The sequence below is a fragment of the Lissotriton helveticus genome, chromosome 6 (assembly GCF_964261635.1).
Source record: "Lissotriton helveticus chromosome 6, aLisHel1.1, whole genome shotgun sequence".
In the NCBI taxonomy this organism is placed as follows: Eukaryota; Metazoa; Chordata; class Amphibia; order Caudata; family Salamandridae; genus Lissotriton; species Lissotriton helveticus.
In genome coordinates, this window is record NC_136067.1 from 1,140,806,515 (window position 1) to 1,140,827,365 (window position 20,851).

A 20,851-nucleotide genomic window follows, 5' to 3' on the forward strand; every position below is an offset into this window, starting at 1 on the left:
TTTTTACATACTCTTACATGCCTTTGTGAATTGCCCCCAAAATGTCCAACTATTAGTAAAAGTACAAAAAAGATACAATCTATCCTATTTGTACTCTTTTTTTTATTTTATAATACCCCAAATATTCCCATTTTATTCCCATTTTAGATGTTATGGGGGACATATGACTACTTAAAAGAGTACTACAGGCGTCCTACTTTACGTACTTCAAAATTACTTTGTGAATAGGCCCCTAAAAGCACAGAAATGTTTTCTTTGGATCCACTATGAAGGTGAGATTGAATTTGGAATGGTAACTTCATTACATCCAATGAATGTGTGTGTTTATGTGTGTGTTTTTGTGTACTTGTGTGTGCGTGTGTGTGTGTGTGTAATGTAGATGTGTTTAATGAAGAAATAAACAGCCTGAATAGAGACAAGTTTCACATGTCTGTCATGTCTGCGAGACCACTATCCTCTGCTTAGGTTCGTGAAAAAATGTCTCCGTACCCTTCAACTTGAAGAAAATATGTGTTCACGGGTGTGTGGATTGCATGTTGAAGCTCAGCAAACCTCAACTATGTGTTTGGTTATGAGCCTGTATCAGCCTCATAAGAATCAATTTAACTAAATATTTCAGGCTGACAGAAACCAACTTAAGCATGATGCTTATTCATCTTAAATATTGCGTTGTTTGTGATTTTGCAAAAAAAAAAGGAGGCTTGGTTTTCCACACAATCAGCAACATGAAGCGATCTCATAAATCATCTATGCGTTGATGTTGTTTCTGTTACTTTCCAGGATGTTGTACTACAATAAATACTGTGTGTCTTTTGTATATGTGTCAAATGGGGCTTCCACTGAAAAAAGAATGTCATTATTTTATAGTCAACCAGGTGAATCCTAAAGCAGTTAATGGGTGGGGGGGGATGGGAGTAAATGTTTGCGGAAATTGCTCTTTGGAAAGGTAGAACGTGAGGAAGCTTATTTTTTTTTATTCCCTATAAAAGTAGTAGACGTAGCATTTAACCATTTGTACCATAAATTATGATTCTTAATTACATCATTGGTATCACCCTACCCACAAATGCAATTTAATTTCTGTGAACATAAAAATGGTCTTTCACTGCTGTATGTTTATTCTTTTGGAGCGTACTTTATGAACGATTTATCCTTATTCATGAGCGCTGAAAAGTTTACCAGGCTCGTGAAACCAATTGCTCCGTTTTACTCCTTTTAAAACGGCTGTGCAATCCTTAATGAACTTATTAGATAAGAGGGTTGTTCTAATTACACATAGTATTCCAATCACCTGAGTGATGTGCAATGAGTCTTACCCAACACACTTTGCAAATCATTTAGGGCCAGATGTATGAAAAGTATTTTGTGTTCGCAAACAGTGCGAATCGCAAAATTAGGCAGTTTGAGAATGCAAAATGGTCTTTCTGAATGTATGAAAGGCATTTAGGCAATTGCAGTTGATAGCAATTACCGAAATTGTAAATGCAAATTGGGAATCGCAATTTGCTATTCCCTAATGCACATGGAAGAAGTCTTTCCTAAATGCGAACTGTGCATTTAGGAAACGCTATTACCATCAACTTCATGTTGATGGTAACCATGTGCAAACTTTGAAAAATGCACAAAACAGCATTTTTCAAAGTGCCATGTAGCACACACATGCCACTAGGGCATGTGTGTGTCTTACATGTGCACCTTTTTTGTTAGGGGCTGTTTACGAGCACCCTTGCCTTTGCATTACCTAATTTGCGATTACCAATTAGGTAATCACAATTTAGGTAATGCAAGACCATTCTCACCTATGGGACTTGAGGCCCATAGGATCGAATGGAGTCGCAATAAAAAAGAGAGATTTCCTAATTGGGTTTGTGAGTTTTAAGAAATCACAATTAGGGAGTCGCTATTTCCTGTCTGTTTTGTTATATTGCATTTTGCGATTACCAAATAGCTATTTCTTAAAAATCATAATTTTGTCATCACAAAAATATATTTTCATTCATGTGGCCCTATTGCAACATCAATTGAAAGAAGAAAAGCAGGTGGCTCCTTGAGGTAAGTGTAATTTATTGCGGCAAGTCCAGGATTACGGGCAGCCACTCAAAAGCACTTCAACATCTTTCCCGTCACCAGGCACCAACCGTCACCATGCTCCGCAGAGCATAGAACCCCCAACGCTTGTCCGCAGATGATAGCACCACAAGCCGGCTGTCCACGAGCCCCCTACCGTCGCTGAACGTGATTCAGACACAACACACCTCCCCCTTTTACAATACAACAAAAAGAAAAACAATAACAATTCCCCCCCACAAAACGTTATAATACTAAACACCTGCATAACAAAGAGAACAGAGCATTTTAAGACAATACCTAATCAAAAAGGACAAAGTATATTAAAACATTACATAATCCTTGAATCTATCAGGAACTTTGCACACCTATCTATTTAACATAAAAGACGATGAAATAGGGCAATTGATCACTTTTTTACCCACAGGTTCCCTGCACACTGTCTCAAATCCCTTTACTTTGACAACTCTGGCACAATTCCACCACTGGCCATTTTGCAACTTCACAGCACACCTGTCCTTGCTCACTTCTTCCACACGGTGTGCAGGACCATATCTCAATTTTCCCTTGATCCTCCTTGCCTCTGGTAGTTTCATTCACACATAATCACCCTTCTCCAATACCCCACTCTTTTTCCCTAATATAATATCGTAGCGTTCCTTACTCTTGATCTGACTATTCTTGATTCTGTTCCTCACCAACTCAATGCCATATGCCTCAAGTTCCGCGGATTCCACTTTAGGTAAGTTGTTCAACCAGGCAGGCCTCACAAAATCCGGAGAGCCCCTACCTCTCAATGCAGTAAAAGGTGAAATCCCAGACACACTATGGGGGACATTACAATATGACCAAATCATGGCTCACACAGCACCACCCACATCAACACCTCCAAGAACAGCCCCTCTCACGCAATCCAAAATCATTCTATTAGCCCTCTCAACTTGACCATTTCCACGGGGATGGTAAAGACTGCACCTCTTGTGTTTGGTACCAGCCCCTTCCAAACATTCTTCAATTTCTGAAGACACAAATTGTATTCCATTGTCAGACAACAGCTCTGACGGGGACCCTTCCCTTGCAAAAACATCGGTGAGAAAACTAATGACATTTTTAGTATTAGGTTCACAAATAAACTTTACTTCAAGCTATTTAGACAAATGATCAATCAACACTATGGCAAACCTCTGAGCTGGAGTGAGGATTTGAAATGGTCCAAGAAAATAAATACTCACTATCTCCCACACCTTCTGATGAACCTCGAGAATGCTCATAGGCAGAGTGACACACCTCAGCCCTTTGTCATTTTTCACACAATTGGAGCATTTTCCAACTCTTTCTTCCTCATCTTAGTCCATCCTGGGCCACCAGGTTTCTCTTAACCTCTTCTTTGTCATACCCAGATGACTTTCATGGCTAATGTTAATAAGCTTTTCTCTAACAACACATGGAGGTACCAATTTATCCATACTGAACAGCAACCCATCTTCCATAGAAAGTTCAGATTGATCCTTACTGAAAGGTTGACGCTCAACAGTCAGGCAACCTTCTCTTGGCCACCCGGTTTTGGTGTACTCCATATCTTTCCCCAATATCAAGGGGCATATTACCAACAACTAGCGATATTTATCGCTAAATGGGATAACCGAGTTTTTTTTATCACCAAGCATCGCCGGATATTATCGCAGAGATAACGTGCTATTAGCAACGTTTATCTCTAAAGCGATAAAATATCCGACGATAGCGGCGAAATGCGTGAATATCGCTGAGAATACAGCAATATTCAGCCATTAACGCCAATAGGGTCTTAGCCATAATATCCACCTCCCATTGGATATAATGGCTAAGAACTGGTCTGAGCAGGCATTAGGTTTTGGAGATATTCACGCTTAGCACGAATATTTCCATCGCTACGCCTGCGTTGATAATAGGAGATAGCGATGTTAGCGATTGCTTTCAGTCGCTAACAGGTTGGGTACGCCCACTTTGCATGTCATTAGCGATAAATATCGCCTACAAGCTGTCGCTAACTGCTGTTAGCGACAGCTTGCTAATAGGGCGATAGAATTATCGCCGCTTAGCGGCCGAAAACGGCCGCTAAAGCGGCGATAATCTCTTATGGCCCTCGTTGATAATATGCCCCCAAGTCTTGATCCAAAGCAGATCTCCACTCTCTCTCACTAACACACTTGACTTGCAAGAAAACACTTTGGCCACTAAACACTCAACATCTTCTTGATCTTCCAGCACTTCTTCCTCCCTTGCAATAGGCAGCCTAGATAAACAATCTGCATTCTTATTCTTACCTCCCGGAAGGTATTCCACCAGGAAATTGTACCCCAACAGCTTGACGCTTAACATCACCAACCTAGCAGTACCTTGTGAAGAGGGAGCATTTGTATCACTTAAATTGGGAATAAACTGTTTGTGATCCGATCTTAATTTAAATCTAGAGCCCCAAACATAGGCTTTAAAACACTCACCTGCCCAGACACAAGCAAGCATCTCATGCTCAATTATAGAGTACTGCCTTTCAGTGCATGCAAGAAGCAAATGCCACAGTGCAGGCACAATCACCCGCGCCCTCAGATAGCACAGCCCCGAGGCCAACCGAACTCGCGTCCACAGTTATAGTTAGAATTTCTCCAGGACAAAATGGACTCCACAAAGGAGCATTAGCAAAAATGTCTTTGATCTTGTGAAAGGCAAACATTTGCGATTCACTCCACACAAACTTAACATTTTTCTTTAACGTTGCCAACAGAGGTTCAACAATGGTTGAAAACTTTTTCACAAACTTTAAATAGTACTTACACATTCCTAAAAATGCACTCAACTGTTCCTTATCCATGGGTACAGGTACTATTTTGATAGCTTCTAACAATCCTGGCCTGGGACCAATACCTTTGCCCGATATCACATGACCCAAGTTTTCTACCTGACTTACACCAAACACACATTTACCTACCTAAGTTTAAGACCTCTTACATTCATAGCATTCAATACTGCATTCAGCCTCTTGAGGTGTTCAGGACCATCCTTACAAAAAATGAACACATCGTACTGAAATACCAGCACACCATCCAACCCCTTCACAACTTCACTCATGACCTTTTGAAAACCAGCAGCAGCGTAAGCAAGACTAAAAGACATCCTGCAGAATAGTCACATACCATAGGGTATTATGAACGCAGCAAGATGTCTGGACTGTTCAGCCAGAACAACCTGATGGTAGGCAGAACGTAGGTCAAGCTTTGAAAACATATTGGATCCTGACAACGTACACATAATTTCTTCTATTTTGGGCAGGGGATACCCATCGACTCAGATTGATTAGTTTAGGCTCCTCAAGTCACTACACATTCTGATCTCATTGTTCTTCTTCCTCATTACCACAATGGGTAAAAGCCATAAGGAAGTCTCAATTGGTTCAATGATGCCGTCCCTGTATAAACTGTCAAGCACACTCTTCAAATTATCCCTTACACTCAAAGGCACCCCTCTCAGCTTGCGTTTCACAGGAATACACCCCTCCTTTACATTGATGACATGCTCAAACCCTTTCAACATACCCAATTGTTCACTAAATATGTTGCCATGACTCTCAAGCAAAGCGTGTCTGTTGTAGCGATGTCCATTTGACTCTTCAGCAATATTTCAACAAAACTTGATGCACAACAACCAACTTTAGAACATTACCCAAACAGGCTTGGTGATGCCGCCCATGAATATCTGGTCGGGTGTATGACATATAGAGCTTCCCCTGAACCTTTCGGCCTTTTAAACAAATGATTGTCTAAAAAAAACAAGAAGGTCAATCCTGGTGCCATCATACCCTTGAGGAAATACATCAGGTGGCAATAATGTTTCCTCCTCATTATACTTAGTAATGGTGTATTTGGATATGATAGTAATCTTAGAACCTGAATCTGTAAGAAAAGGTATCATCAAGCTTCACACTTTAAATATCTCAATAGGGTCTTTGGACAGAAGTAAATCATTTTCATGAATTCTAACACACTGAATCTTATCATAACAGATATAGTTGCTGTCCCTGGGTTCATCAGCTGAAACTGTATTGGTATTACCACCCTAAACCTGCTAATACATTGACACATACAGTAATAAATGATTCATATCATTGGTAGGCCTTGGTCATAATCTTCCGTAACTACATTCACTTTTCCTCTTTTAGCTCTGCACATTTTTCCGAAGTGACCAGTATTACCACACTTGTTGTATTTTCTAGAAATAGCTGGACACTGTTTGTAGGAAGTGAAGTGAAATTCGATCCACAGCGATAACAAACATTGCCACTAGCTGGTAGCCTTTTCCAATCCATCGTTTTAGGTTTATCAACTGTCTTGTGTACCGAAGATTTGGAGATTTGGTGCCCTTTACTACCAGTACTGCATCATCAGATATTTTTAGTTCTTTAACCGAATGCTTTGCAATTTCTACAGCCTCATCTGAGGGTGGATTCTTGCATGTGATTAGTCTTTGCTGGATCTTTTTATTAAAGCACCTAGAAACGAGTTGGTCTTTAATTAATTGATCTGTAAAATTACCAAGCTCACATTTGGCTGCGAGTACACATAAAGAGGCAACATACATATCAACAGATTCAGTGGCGGTTTTCTCACTGGAAAAAAAATGGAGCCTTCTTATTAGTGAGTTTGGTGGTTTTGAAAACTGCTTCTCCAATCTCTTAACAGCTTCTTCATATTTATCAAATTCTGCACCATCCTGAGGTGTGAAGACTGGCAAATGTGTGAATATTTCCTAGCCTTCCATACCTAGTGAATGTTCTAACATCCACCTCCTCCTTCCAGGTTTAGACTTGAACCCATCAATTGCCCCCAGAGATGCGCTAAATGCTCGAAACCACTCCTTCCAAGGTATGGTGGGCTCTCCAGGTGACTGTAAAAGGGAGGATGAGGGTTAAAATATTGCATAATGTACGTAAAGTAATATACCGTTGGAGTTCTGGACTTTTTGGTTCCGTCCAGAGGTGTCAGGGAAAACACCCGAAGACCCCGGAGTTCAACCTGTCTCGGTGCACAAACAAACAGAAACACGGGCTTCTCGATGGTGGCGTCAAAGACCAAAGGTTTATTACTGCAGGGACACAGAAGTCACAGAAACTACACATGGGCAGTATCTAGGAGCCTGTTCAATTTGTACAAAGAGGGTTGTTCCTTATATACTGAATATTGGGCTTCAGGCAAATTCTTTACATGTTAGCACATTCCAAAACCTTTGTATCTTAAACAATAAATATTTGGCGTTGCACAGGAATCGTCAACAATATCTGATGTCAAAACATTACGAACGAGGGGTTCCCACTATTCCATCATAATCCCATGTCAACTTTCCATTCAAGACCCGGACCGCCTCATCGTAAATTTCGTTACCTCCCCCTAATAAAGGCCCAGAAGGAAAGGAGCAGAGCCAGGTGCAGAAGATAAAACGGTAGGATAAGAGATGTTTGTGGGTCGTAAATGGGCACGGCTACCAGCTTCGGCCGTCTAATCATGATCAGGCCAATGAACACGAGAACCAGTATAGCAGGACTGGCCTCAGGCTGGGGAGGCAGCTCTTGCCGAGTCATGCTGCCACAGCGTTGCTGGCCTAAAGTGCACGTGTCACTAGCAAGGTGAATCGCTGGCTAAAGCCTACGTGTCCTTAATTGAAAAGAGGTCATAGCGTGTCCATTGACTATGTGAGAGCAAGGAATACAAAATGGCTTCCTTGTTCTAAGATGGATGCCACGGGTAGAACAGAAATGTGTTTGTAACAGGAGTGCTCTTGCTCGTAGCATAGCGAAAACACCAGGATATACTAAATGGATCATTTGCGGTTCACTGATAGCAAAATTATGCATTTGCGACAATGTTACTAACATGGGTTAAATCGTCACGGAACCTCAGACCCTCCTTTTGCCCTTACATAGGCAATTACTCAGTCTATGTCAGAATCTAACTCTATGCTCATTAGGTCAGTCACATGTTGTTGCATCATCATCCTGTCTCGTGCCGTTTCTCCTAATGCAGGTGGTTTTCTGAAACAGGTTGTAGCACAGAGACTACACAAAGCGGGACCACATTGGATAATAAGGCAGCATGAGAACAGAAATACTAGGATGACACCAATGACCATCAGAACCTTCCATCCCCACGCTGATACCAGAGTCCAAAACCACTCCATGAAGGACCAGTTTCCCTTGTCTACGTGTATGGAGTCGGAAATCTTGTGTAGCTTAGAGATCGCTTCATAGACGGTTGGAGCATTATTGGGAATAAAAACACAGCAGCTCGATTGGATCATTCTGCATACCCCACCTCGATCTGCAAGTATTACGTCTAGAACCATACGGTTCTGCAACGTCATGAGACGATCCGCCTGAAGCTCAGCTGTTAAGTTACTAAGGGCACCAGCAGTTTCTGTAATAGTAGATTCAACTACCCGTGTTAGTTGACGTAGATTTCTACTATTGGCCATAGGCCCCCAAAACGGAAGGAAACCTTTGAAGAAGTCTCCAGCTTCCTGACCAGCGGTATCTTCCTTGCTGAAGACACCTCTTGCTACTCTGTTCTTGTGATAATCAGAGGAAGCAGTGTATGTCGGAGGTAACAATCGAGCAATATAACATGAACCTGAGAAGTCAGCAGGCAGCCATGTATACGCTCCGTCTTGACAGATGAAGTAATTACCCCTAGCAGTAAGGAAGGCAGGGGAGGAGTTAGACGGAAATACGTAAGTCTCAACGCACTCACTCCTCCCTAGCTGAGCTCTCAGATTTCTCCCATTTCCTTGCAAACAGACCTGACCTCGGTGAGGCACGACCCAGACTGAAGTGGAGCTTTTACGCTTGCTTTCTCCCAAGCTAAGGCGATACTCGGTAGAGTTCCAACTTAAATACACCCGTAATTCATCTCTAGGGTAAGATGGAGTATTATTGACGTCTTTAATCATGTCAATAATCCCCTGGACTAAAGCTTTGTTGGCTGAGTTGTATTTAGTGGACCGTGGTGGACGCGGAGGATAGGTCTCAAGGGCATATGAAAAAATGGTCTGAAAGGCCTGAAATGATCCATTATAGCTGAAAGGCAAGACTAGATAGGGAATGCCTTTATCCATAGTGTGAGGTATCAAGCCACACACCCAGCAGTCTGTAGTATTAACTACCAGTTGGTGTTGATGCAAGAGCTGTACAAATGTATTGTTAATAAATTCTGAACGTCGAGCTTGTTCGTGTTCAGGAAATGAGTGAAAAGAATGCATAGAAGAAACCGTAGAAGTAGTAGGATCAAGGGGAGGTACTGTAGTTACCGGCATAAAAATCAAATGTACACCAAAGATGATTCCACCCACCAACGTTATCAAAACAATTAAAAATGTAACTGCACATTGCATTAGAAAGCATTTGCTGTGAAGTATTCTGTTCAGTCTATTTCTGCGCCCATAAATTACATTCTTTCGTTGCAGCTCAGGAAGCTCCATCTTCTACAATCCGCTCGTGACCACTGATGATGTGTACGTAGATGAAAATGCCTCTATCAGCCCTGGGAGTTCCCAGAACTAACAGAAAGATCGACCTTATGTCTGACCCCCGCAGATTCAACTAGGCACACAGCCACGACCCTACGGCTACCCAGACGGCAAGGCAAAATTTAAAACAACAAAATAATAGCATACTTCCTGGCTGGAGGCAATGTATAGAAAATTCAAATCTGAAAATAGGCAGTTTCCTGCTTTATTTGTCCATATTGCGAGGTCGCAAGTTGTATCTCAGTTTTGCAGGAACTGTCTGATCTGGAAACAATGTATTTTCAGCTGACGTTACAATGTTCACGTTCGCAGATGGCAAATGTTCAGGGTTCAAAAGAGCAGTTTCAGGAGTAGAGTCAGAGTTTGATGTATCTGTGATCAGTTCTGCATCACTGAAAGGTATGAACCTGGGGACTTGTTCTGTTTCAGAGGCACCGATTCCTTTCTTTACCCAGTTGTCGTAAGGAAGTGGCAGAGGCACACGTTTGACATGTGTCGTATGGATCCAGTTCTTCCTTCCGGCCACTCGAATAGCAGTCCTCGTTGCCAACAAGACCTGGAATGGTCCGACAAATCTGGGTTGGAGATTCCTTGTCCGACCAAAATTCCTAATGACCACCTGGTCACCTGGTTTCAGCTGATGACCTGGACTCTCCGGTGGCTTTGGCAATGCATCGAAAACCTGTTGGTGAATAAGGCTCAATTTAGCAGTCAAGTCGAAAAGATAATCAATTAACATTGGTTATTCCAGCTGCTTAAATTCTTTCGGTCTAGGTACCCCCCAAACATTTGCAGGACGACCAAAAATTATTTCATATGGACTAAGCCCTACTCTAGAATGTACAGTTGCTCTTGTTGATAACAAAGCCAAAGGCAGTGCATCTGGCCAGGACAAATTCGTGGATGCTTGTATCTTAGCAAGTTTCAGTTTAAGGGTGCCATTGTAACCCTCAACTAAACCCGCGGACTGGGGATGATTCGCACTGTGGAACTTTTGTCTAATCCCTAGGCCGGCACACACACTCTGCATAACTTTCCCTACGAACTCACTTCCGTTATCTGACCATACAATCCGTGGCATTCCGAATCTGGGGAAGTACTCTTTAAGAAGGATTTTGGCAGTGGACAAAGCAGTATTGTCCTTCAGTGGGTATGCTTCGATCCATCTGGAGAACGCACAAACTACCACTAGGACGTATTTCAGATTATTACAACGATCCATGTGAATGAAGTCTAGCTGGATCACTTCAAAGGGGCAGGAAGGAGGAGCGAAGTGACCTGCAGGTGTGGGGATTCCCTTGCCAGGATTATGCATCAAGCATACCATACAATTTCTCACCACTCTCTCTGCACACTTACTAATCCCATCATTCTTCCAAACTGGAGCCAACATTTTACAAATCCCTTTTGAACTGATGTGCGCTGCTCCATGTGCCATCGTTACTACTGCAAGCACATACGCATCAGGCAACATCCAACGCTGTTGTTCCGACAAGTCAATCCAACACCCACTCGAGTCCAATTTACCCGTGCTCTCTTTCCATGCACGCTTTTCCTCCTCAGTCGCCTCTTTCTGAATTTCTTTCACGCTTTCCACTGTGTCCTCACACATTCCAGACTCAGAAATCCATCTTGCAGACGTTGCAACATACATTCTACTCATCATATTTCTAGCTGTCTGTTTTGCAGTCTCATCGGCAAAAGCATTCCCACGACCAACATCATCCGTGATTGCTTTATGAGCACTGCATTTCACAATCGCAACTTCAGTCGGCAAGGTTAGAGATTCCAACAAGTCATTAACTAGCTGGCCATGTTGAATCTTAGTCCCATGGGACGTAATGAAACCTCTCTCTTTCCACAAACGGCCAAAACTATGGGCCACGCCGAACGCGTACTGACTATCTGTGAACACATTCACTCTCTTTCCCTTAGCTAAAACGCACGCTCTTGTCAGCGCGATCAATTCTGCAGCCTGGGCAGAATTCTGACTCACTCTCGCAGTCTCCACAATCGTACTCAAAGTCGTTACTGCATAGGCAGCAGTTACATCACCATTCTCCAATTTGAAGCAAGACCCGTCAACATACAACGTGCCATCTGGATCTGATAATGGAGTGTCTTTTAAATCAATTCGTCCTTTTGTTTCTTCCTCAGTTTTAAAACAACAGTCGTGTGGTTCGGAATCACTCGACTCTTGGCTAGTCGGCAACAATGTTGCTGGATTCAATACATTGCATCTTTTGATCTGAATATGACTCGCTAACAATGTCAGTTCGTAACCTGATAATCTAGCACTGGTAAGGTGTTGCGTCTTGGTTCGATTCATAAGTGTATCCACAGCATGAGGAACCATAACCACTAGCATGTTGTTCATTACTAAACCAGCAGATTGCCGAATGGAGGCTGCAGCTGCGGCTGTAGCTCTCAAGCAACTAGGCAACGCTCTAGCTACCGGATCTAATGTTGATGAAAAATACGCACAAGGGCGTTGTTTATCACCGAATTTCTGTGTCAAAACACTCAACGCGCAACCTTCTCTCTCATGGACATAGAGCGTGAATGGTTTACTGTAATCGGGTGTACCCAATACAGGAGCTGAACACAGTGCATTTCGTAACTCAGAAAAACTCTCCTGACATTCGGCAGACCATGGCACTGGACTCGGAACATTTTTCCCAGTCAAAGCTACCAACGGTTTCGCCAAAAGAGAAAAATTCGGGATCCATTGCCTACAATATGAGGTAATACCTAAAAAGGCACGTACTTCTCTCTGCGTGCTAGGAACATTCATCTGTGTAATTGCTTTTATTCTCTCTGGGGTCAACTTCCTTCCCTCCTTTGACAAGAGATGACCTAGGTAGGTCACTTCTTGGCAACAGTATTGCATTTTTGAAGGTGACACCTTGTGATTCAAATTTGACAAGTGATGCAATAAGGAAATTGTAGCTGTTTTGCAAGTTTCCTTGTCATCGGCAGCCACTAGAAGATCATCGACATATTGTATTAAAGCAGAACCAGGAGGAAGTACAAATGAGTCTAACTGGCTTTTTAATGCTTGACTGTAAATGGATGGGCTTTCACAATAACCTTGTGGAGCGCGTTTAAACCTGAAGCTACGTCCTCCTAGAGAGAAACCGAAGATATCTCTGCTTTCCTCGGCTATCGGAATGCTGAAAAAGGCATTCTTCAAGTCGATAACTGAAAACCATGCTGCTGTAGCAGGAATCAACGTTAACAATGCAGTGATGTCTGGAACCACAGGAAACTGCGGAATCACAATTTTATTAACCTCTCTAAGATCAATTACAAACCTATATACTGGAGGTTTTGTTGGGTCAGTTCGTTTCAGAATGGGCAGTACAGGACTATTACAGACATTACCTCTAGTTTCTTCTATAACGTCTTTCTTGATCAGATCTTGTACTATCAGTAGGAGCGCACGCTCACCTTCACTAGATATTCTGTATTGTGGAATTCGTGGAAATTTTACATTCGCTTTCAAAGTTACTACATATGGTGGAATTTCTAAAAGACCTACATCATTAGGACCAGTCGCCCAAAGAGTATTAGGGAGTGAACGCAGCTCTGGTGGGAGTGCATCCATCGACAAGTACATTGGAGAGATGATTCTTTTACCCAACGTAAGCTGTACTCCTTCTGGAGAACAGTACAATGTCGCATATAGACGTTTTAACAAGTCTAAACCAAGCAGATTTTCATTACAACCTGTCGTCAAAATTAGGGGGGCTTTCAAGTGGCAGGGTCCAATAAAAATAGACAAAGGACCAGAAACAGGGTTGTGAACAGGGGCGCCTGAAAAACCTACTGAAACGTTTGTTGAGCCAGACAAAGGTGCGCCAGGGAGTTTCGCATGTATGATAGAACTTTTTGCTGCACCAGTATCCAACAGAAACGGTTCGACTATACCTGATGTTGCTACTGCGACATAAGGCCCACTCTGATCTACTGGAACTGATACTACTCCCTCTCTTTGTCCATGGCTGTCCTAGTACTCCCTTGGCTGAACTTCCTCACTAACTTCATAGTAATCTTCAACATGATACTGTTGAGACCTATTCTGTTGGGCAGATTGTCCATTTCGTTGGTCGAAATAATTAGAAGGGCGATCACTCGTCTGTGGAGGCATAGCACCTCTTCCTCGACCTCTAGAGTTTTGCATATAACCACCACGACCTCTTTGAGCTGCCGCAGCATTATTTTGTGCCCGTACTGGACACTCAGTCTTATAATGGCCTTCCATTTTGCAATAAGCACACTGATTCCATTGGTACTGTGGCCTCTGAGAATTATACTCCGTTCTTTGATATGACCCTTGTTGTGTATTAGTCTGATTGGTGCGAGGCGGATATGCTTGCTGTAAAAGAACTTTAGTTTTTAAATCTTTCGTCTTTTTATCTGATTTTTCTTTCTCCTCTTTGTCCCTATTTTCATAGTACTGAGCAGTAGCAAGTATTTGCGCAGTCGTAGAGACAGCCCACGCACTTTCAGAATTCTTTAATTTACCACTAAGTTCTGGCAACAGATTGTGCACAAATTTATCAACAAATAATCTCTGGCCTCCTTCTGTGCTCATATCCTGACCACTGTGATCCACGAAAGTCTCCTCGAATCTTGTGAAAAAGTCGGAGACGCTTTCGTCTTTCTTCTGTTTGCACGCGGACAATTTGCCCCAGTTAACGCGTAATGCTGGCATTAGGGTTTTCATTAAGTCGATTATTCTACCGGGCAAATTAGCAATTAAGGGTTCAGGTTTAGAACCACCTATTTGTTGACCATCCGCTGCAATTATAGCTGCCCAATCACCACCTAGGGCAACTGGATGATTCTCTCTACGAATTTTAGCCCAAATTGGTTGCGGTACTACATTACCAAATAGCAGATCTATGTCAGCTAGATTTAATACACAAGCGTCAACTGTTTGAGCCAACTCTTTGTAGTACCCTGCAGGATTTTTACGCGGATCTGGCAAGGCCTGTTTCACTGCTAATACTTCAGCTCGCTTCCACGGAATATGTATCCATACTCTCTGGAATTGGGCTGGAGCGGCTGCAATACCAAGGTTGACATTAGCTTGCACAGCTTCACGCCAAATTGGTGGAACCTCTCTCATTGGATATTGACGATTTTGTTTCGTACTACGTTTCTCTAACTCCCTCGGTGAACGAAGGGATGGGTCATTCCTATAACTTAGAATCAGTTCCATCGCTTCTTTTATATTTTGACCAACTATCATACCTGCAGCAAATTCTTTCTGAACATTAATTAATTCTCCTAGATTTGATTCAGGGTCATCCTCTTCCAATTCCTCACGTAGAAGGAAACACATTTCATCGAACACATATCGTTGTGTCGGTTCATTCCATTGCATAAATGTATGTAATACATCTTGTACATTATATCTTCCAACTTTCGAAATCCATCTAAGAGCAGTGGAATCTAGTATCCCTCTTTCTTCAGTACTGGGAAGCTGACTACGTCTCTGCACAGAGTCAGAGGTAGGAGTCTTAATCAGAGTTTTATAGAAGGGAGATAGAATATTAGAGACAGAATCAGTGATTCTCCGACGAACAGAAAGCGGAGTCATAATATTAGCAGAAGCAGTAAATAGAGTAGTAGTTGGAACAGATAGATCAGGAACAGTAGGAGTAGCGGGCAAAACAGCTTGTGAACTAGCAGGTGTGAGCGATACAGGCATAGGTAAAGAAGCCGGCAACCCTGAAAGAGGGGGTGCCGAAGGAACATTAATAGTAACCACAGGAGGTACAGGGACTTGATTCAGAGGAGCGGGAACACCAGGTTGTCCAGCAACCGGTAATTGAACATTCGGTATAGGTGGAGCCGTAGCACCCTGTGCATACGGTGGGGGTGATCGTAACAAGTAAGATAACAGGGGATCCTTTTCAGGGTCCTCTACTCTCTTAGCTGTACTTGATGGCAAAGCAGGATAGCACTTGTCTATTGCTAAATTATGCTCTCTATTGGCCACCTCCATCGCTTTCTCAGACTCGTTGAGTTGCAGCTGCTTAGCAGACTGTTCTAAAGTCAACTCTTGCTCTTTCTGTTCTTTCTTCAACTTTTTAATTTCTCTCTGTTTAGATTCTTTTCGCCAATAACGGAAAGAATCAAACATTGCCGGCCGGGCTTTCTTCTTGAATAATTTCGTTTCTAAATTATCAAGAACTTGAGGTTCAAAACTACCATGCAGTGGCCAACTAAGGACACCATCTTTCTTAGTGTAGTGGATCCATACCTCGTTATAAGAGATAGGGCCCACACCAAATTTGCAATATAGATCATAAAGGGGAGTTCCAATCGGAGGAACCAAACACGAGTCCTCCAACTGGGAATCACTGTTGCAACTAAAACAAGACAACATACAATTTTTCCGACTTACCATTTTATAACCCGGAACACAAAACAGACGAAACACAAATTAAAAAAGGTGCGCACTCGAACCAAGAACTTAGGCCTACCAGAACAGACAAACGTATCGATACCCGAACTGAACTGAATGATTATCGTAACCAGAATAACCAGCGACAATCTTATAAAACCGAACCAAACCAAAAACTAAAAGGATTATCCAAACAGGAGCAACCCTTACGAAGTAACCAACTATCAACCACTTAATACTTAATTGAGGCACTGAAGACGTCACCAAGGAGAAACCCGTCACGTCTCGCCGTACTAAGGACTGCACCTCGGGTCCAAGACAGGGCGACGGTCAAGGCAACGAACCACTGCAGCCGTCTGAACGGGAACCCTCGTGGAAGAGAACGTCGGGCCACTTTTGCGATATGCCGGGATCGATGAAGTGGGGCGCCTCCCTCTGAAATCTTCACACGAAGCTTCTCGAACTCTTCAGGCTTTTGGACCGGTACCGAATGACGTCGCCCCACGTTGGGCGCCAATTGGAGTTCTGGACTTTTTGGTTCCGTCCAGAGGTGTCAGGGAAAACACCCGAAGACCCCGGAGTTCAACCTGTCTCGGTGCACAAACAAACAGAAACACGGGCTTCTCGATGGTGGCGTCAAAGACCAAAGGTTTATTACTGCAGGGACACAGAAGTCACAGAAACTACACATGGGCAGTATCTAGGAGCCTGTTCAATTTGTACAAAGAGGGTTGTTCCTTATATACTGAATATTGGGCTTCAGGCAAATTCTTTACATGTTAGCACATTCCAAAACCTTTGTATCTTAAACAATAAATATTTGGCGTTGCACAGGAATCGTCAACAATATCTGATGTCAAAACATTATGAACGAGGGGTTCCCACTATTCCATCATAATCCCATGTCAACTTTCCATTCAAGACCCGGACCGCCTCATCGTAAATTTCGTTACCTCCCCCTAATAAAGGCCCAGAAGGAAAGGAGCAGAGCCAGGTGCAGAAGATAAAACGGTAGGATAAGAGATGTTTGTGGGTCGTAAATGGGCACGGCTACCAGCTTCGGCCGTCTAATCATGATCAGGCCAATGAACACGAGAACCAGTATAGCAGGACTGGCCTCAGGCTGGGGAGGCAGCTCTTGCCGAGTCATGCTGCCACAGCGTTGCTGGCCTAAAGTGCACGTGTCACTAGCAAGGTGAATCGCTGGCTAAAGCCTACGTGTCCTTAATTGAAAAGAGGTCATAGCGTGTCCATTGACTATGTGAGGGCAAGGAATACAAAATGGCTTCCTTGTTCTAAGATGGATGCCACGGGTAGAACAGAAATGTGTTTGTAACAGGAGTGCTCTTGCTCGTAGCATAGCGAAAACACCAGGATATACTAAATGGATCCTTTGCGGTTCACTGATAGCAAAATTATGCATTTGCGACAATGTTACTAACACGGGTTAAATCGTCACGGAACCTCACCGTGGATGAAATATACCCAAATGTTTTGAGATTCGCGAAGAAAATTAACATAGGTGTGCATGTCACCATACCATAAGCAGATTCCTTGACAATCAGTGATAGACTGAATAATATGGTGCGGGTGTGCCTGTCACCCTAAAATATCCTCACTGGTCAATAGCAGGCTGAATAATAGGGTGCGCCTTTCACTGTAGACATTTTGGTATCACTTGAGGGAACATTTAATAGAAAACCAGCCAATAACAATGAAAATGCCTGCAGGAGCAAAGCGCTTTATTTCCATGGGAGGTAGGGCTTGTACTAATGCCTGACCTTGTCATGCGATTCCAGGCATAGAAAATGGCCACAGAACATGTGCGCAGTAATTATTTTCCATTTGGTAATTGATTTTCAGGAAAGACACCCACGGAGTTGTCACAGTTCCACGGAACGTAATTCCGCCTGTAATCCTAACCTGTAAGGCTAGGCAATCATCCCTGACTTGACTGCCTCCTGCCGTCGATACAAAACCTTGTCGACAATCATGCTGCAGACGTTGGCTCATTGGTCATTGCCAGTATTGCAACGTCAATTGAAAGAAGAACAGCAGGCTGCTCCTTGAGGTAAGTGGCATTTATTGCGGCAATTGCAGGATTACAGGCAGACGCTCAGTAGCACTTCAACATCTCCCCCGGCTCCAGGCACCAATCTTCACTACGCTTCACTGATCATAGAACCCCTAACACATGCCTGCAGATAAGAGCACCCCGAGCCGGCTGTCCACGAGCCCACTGCCCTCGCTAAAGGTGATTCAGACACAACAAGCCCTCAGGGCCTGATTGCGAGTTTTGCAGTGTGGGAGCAGAATGCCACACCAGTGGTCCGCTCCTACATCACCAAACCTGTGGTCGCACCGGCCACCAGATTATGAGATTCCTCATGCCTGGCGGGCTATTTTTGGGGATCCCACAGCGATGCCTCTGAAAATAGGCACTGCTATGGGAACGCCAAAAACAGTGCCGGCACGCATGGACTGTAAAGTTCATGTAGTGCAGGAACTGAGGTCCATGCACACAGGGGGGCACATGATGTGTCCCCTCTGCATACATCCCCAAACACATAGGCAACAGGGGGCTTTGCTTCAGGACCGCCAGACTTTTCCTGGAGTAAAGACCTCCATGACACCGCTGACAGTCCTAAAACACGTAATATTCATGGAGCGGCACCACCAGCATATTACTTAGCCACCACCAGGGAACTGCCATTCCCTGGTGGCTGCAGTAGTTCAATGGTGGTCCGACCATTAAATTAGTGCACCTCCACAAGTCTGCTGCTCCTTGGACCGCCAGACTTATAATTTGGCCCTTAGCCTGTGTGAAGAATACCCTTTTATCAACTCTGGCAAAAGGCCTTTTAACATAAAATTGTTTTAATATAGTTATTTGTTTCTAAGATTGTATTTTTGTATTTTAGACTTTGTCTCGGAAACTAAATAATTAAAAACAAGCAATCCCCTTCAAAAACGTCATCTCACATTGTACATTTATATATTTGCCAGTCAAACAATTATTGCATACAAATCGAGACTGGTGTCCAAATAGTCCTGTGTGTCCATCATCTGCCTCTTGCCGCGTGAAATAGCAGTCTCTACTCCATATTTTTCTTATTTTAGCCCACCAAAATTTTAATCTGAGAGGTTGTGGATCAATTCTATGACTAGCAATCACTAATCATGCTACAACCATTAAAATGAAGCATAGTTGAGTATAACCTTTTTATATTCACAACTATTGGCACATCATTAATATTTCAGTGAGAGTTTCGTTTTTTCCTTACAAAATCTCGAAATGGCAAATACTTAAAGAATCTTACCTTAGGCAACTCAAACTGACTCTCAATACCTGAGAAAGTTTAAAATACATTGGGGCATATTTATCATACTTTTACGCAGCAAATCATCTTGCTTCACTGCATGAAAAGGATAGGGCAGGAAAGCGCCATATTTAAGATTATACATCACATTCCTGTCCTTTAATTGTGCTGGTGCACAATGTGGTGCTCTGCGCCAATGCAGGCATCCTTGCATCATGTTGCACGGGTGTCAGCGTTGTAGGCAGGAATGTTGTTGTGCAGGAAGGGACACCTTCCTACACAAAAACAATCCTCAGAAGTATTTTCCTTCGTGTGCCGAAGAATGCAAGGCAGCAATTTGCGCTGTGTTGATTTATTCCAGATTTGTTAAGCCACGCAGGGCCAAATAAGGTAGCCTTGCATGGCTTGATAATTATGATTGTAGTGTTCATCGCCCTTGCACCCCCTTGCATAGCACAAGGAAGATGCAGCAGTATGAGAAATATGGGCCATTATGTTTAACCTCTCCCATGCTGGTGACGGAATCGCTCCGTCACCAGCCTCGGTCGCGCTGTGCTGGTGATGGAGCGGTTCCGTCACGGCCCGCTCGGCGCGCCTGCGCGGCGCTGATTTCACGCCTGCGCGACGCATTCTATTAAGCGGACGGGGCCGTGACGGAACCGCTCTGTCAGAAGCACAGCGCGCCCGAGGCTCGTGACGGAGCGGTTCGTCACGAGCATGGGAGCGCCACGCGGCCCCCTCCCCCCAGCGCTGCGGCGGAATTGCCGCCGCAGCGAAGGGGTTAAATAAATGCCCAAAGCCTAAAACCCCAAGCCATGCCCACACATGGCAACATTACATAATAATGGAGTGACCCAAAACAATCCGAAAGGACCTGGGTAAAGTGTGATACAGAAATTTCAATGAGCTAAGAAAAACGACAAAAAAGGGGAATTACTCTATGAAAAAGCACACACGGAAGAGAACAGAGAAATATAGCAAAACATCACACAAAATGCTATAGTCAAGTGCATGAAATTCAATTTATATTAATAATTGACAATACTCATTAACTGTTAACACATATCGGAGGAACTGAAAGAAGGCATTATGGAAGGAAAAAATAATGGACAGAAGGAAAGCAAGATGAAAACTGGCAATTAAGGGAGAGTGGAAAGAAGGAAAGAATGAATGCTATAATGTAGAAAAGAAAGAACGATATAACAAAGAAAACAATGGTATAAAAGATATAAGGTATTAATGAATGACAGAGAGAATAGAGAAGGAAAAAATTAATTAAGAACAAAAGGGAGGAAAGGCCCTAGAAGAAAGAATAGCATAAATTTAAGATGGCAGGGAAGAAAGAAGGAAGAAATGAGTAAAAGTTGGCCAACATGCAACTGTTTGGCCACATTCTTTTAAAATAGTGTTGTAAAAGCATAATTTTGCAGTTTTTCCTCCACGCTAGAGGGTGGAAGAATTGCGATTCTCCTATTTACATGACCAGAGAATCTGGATT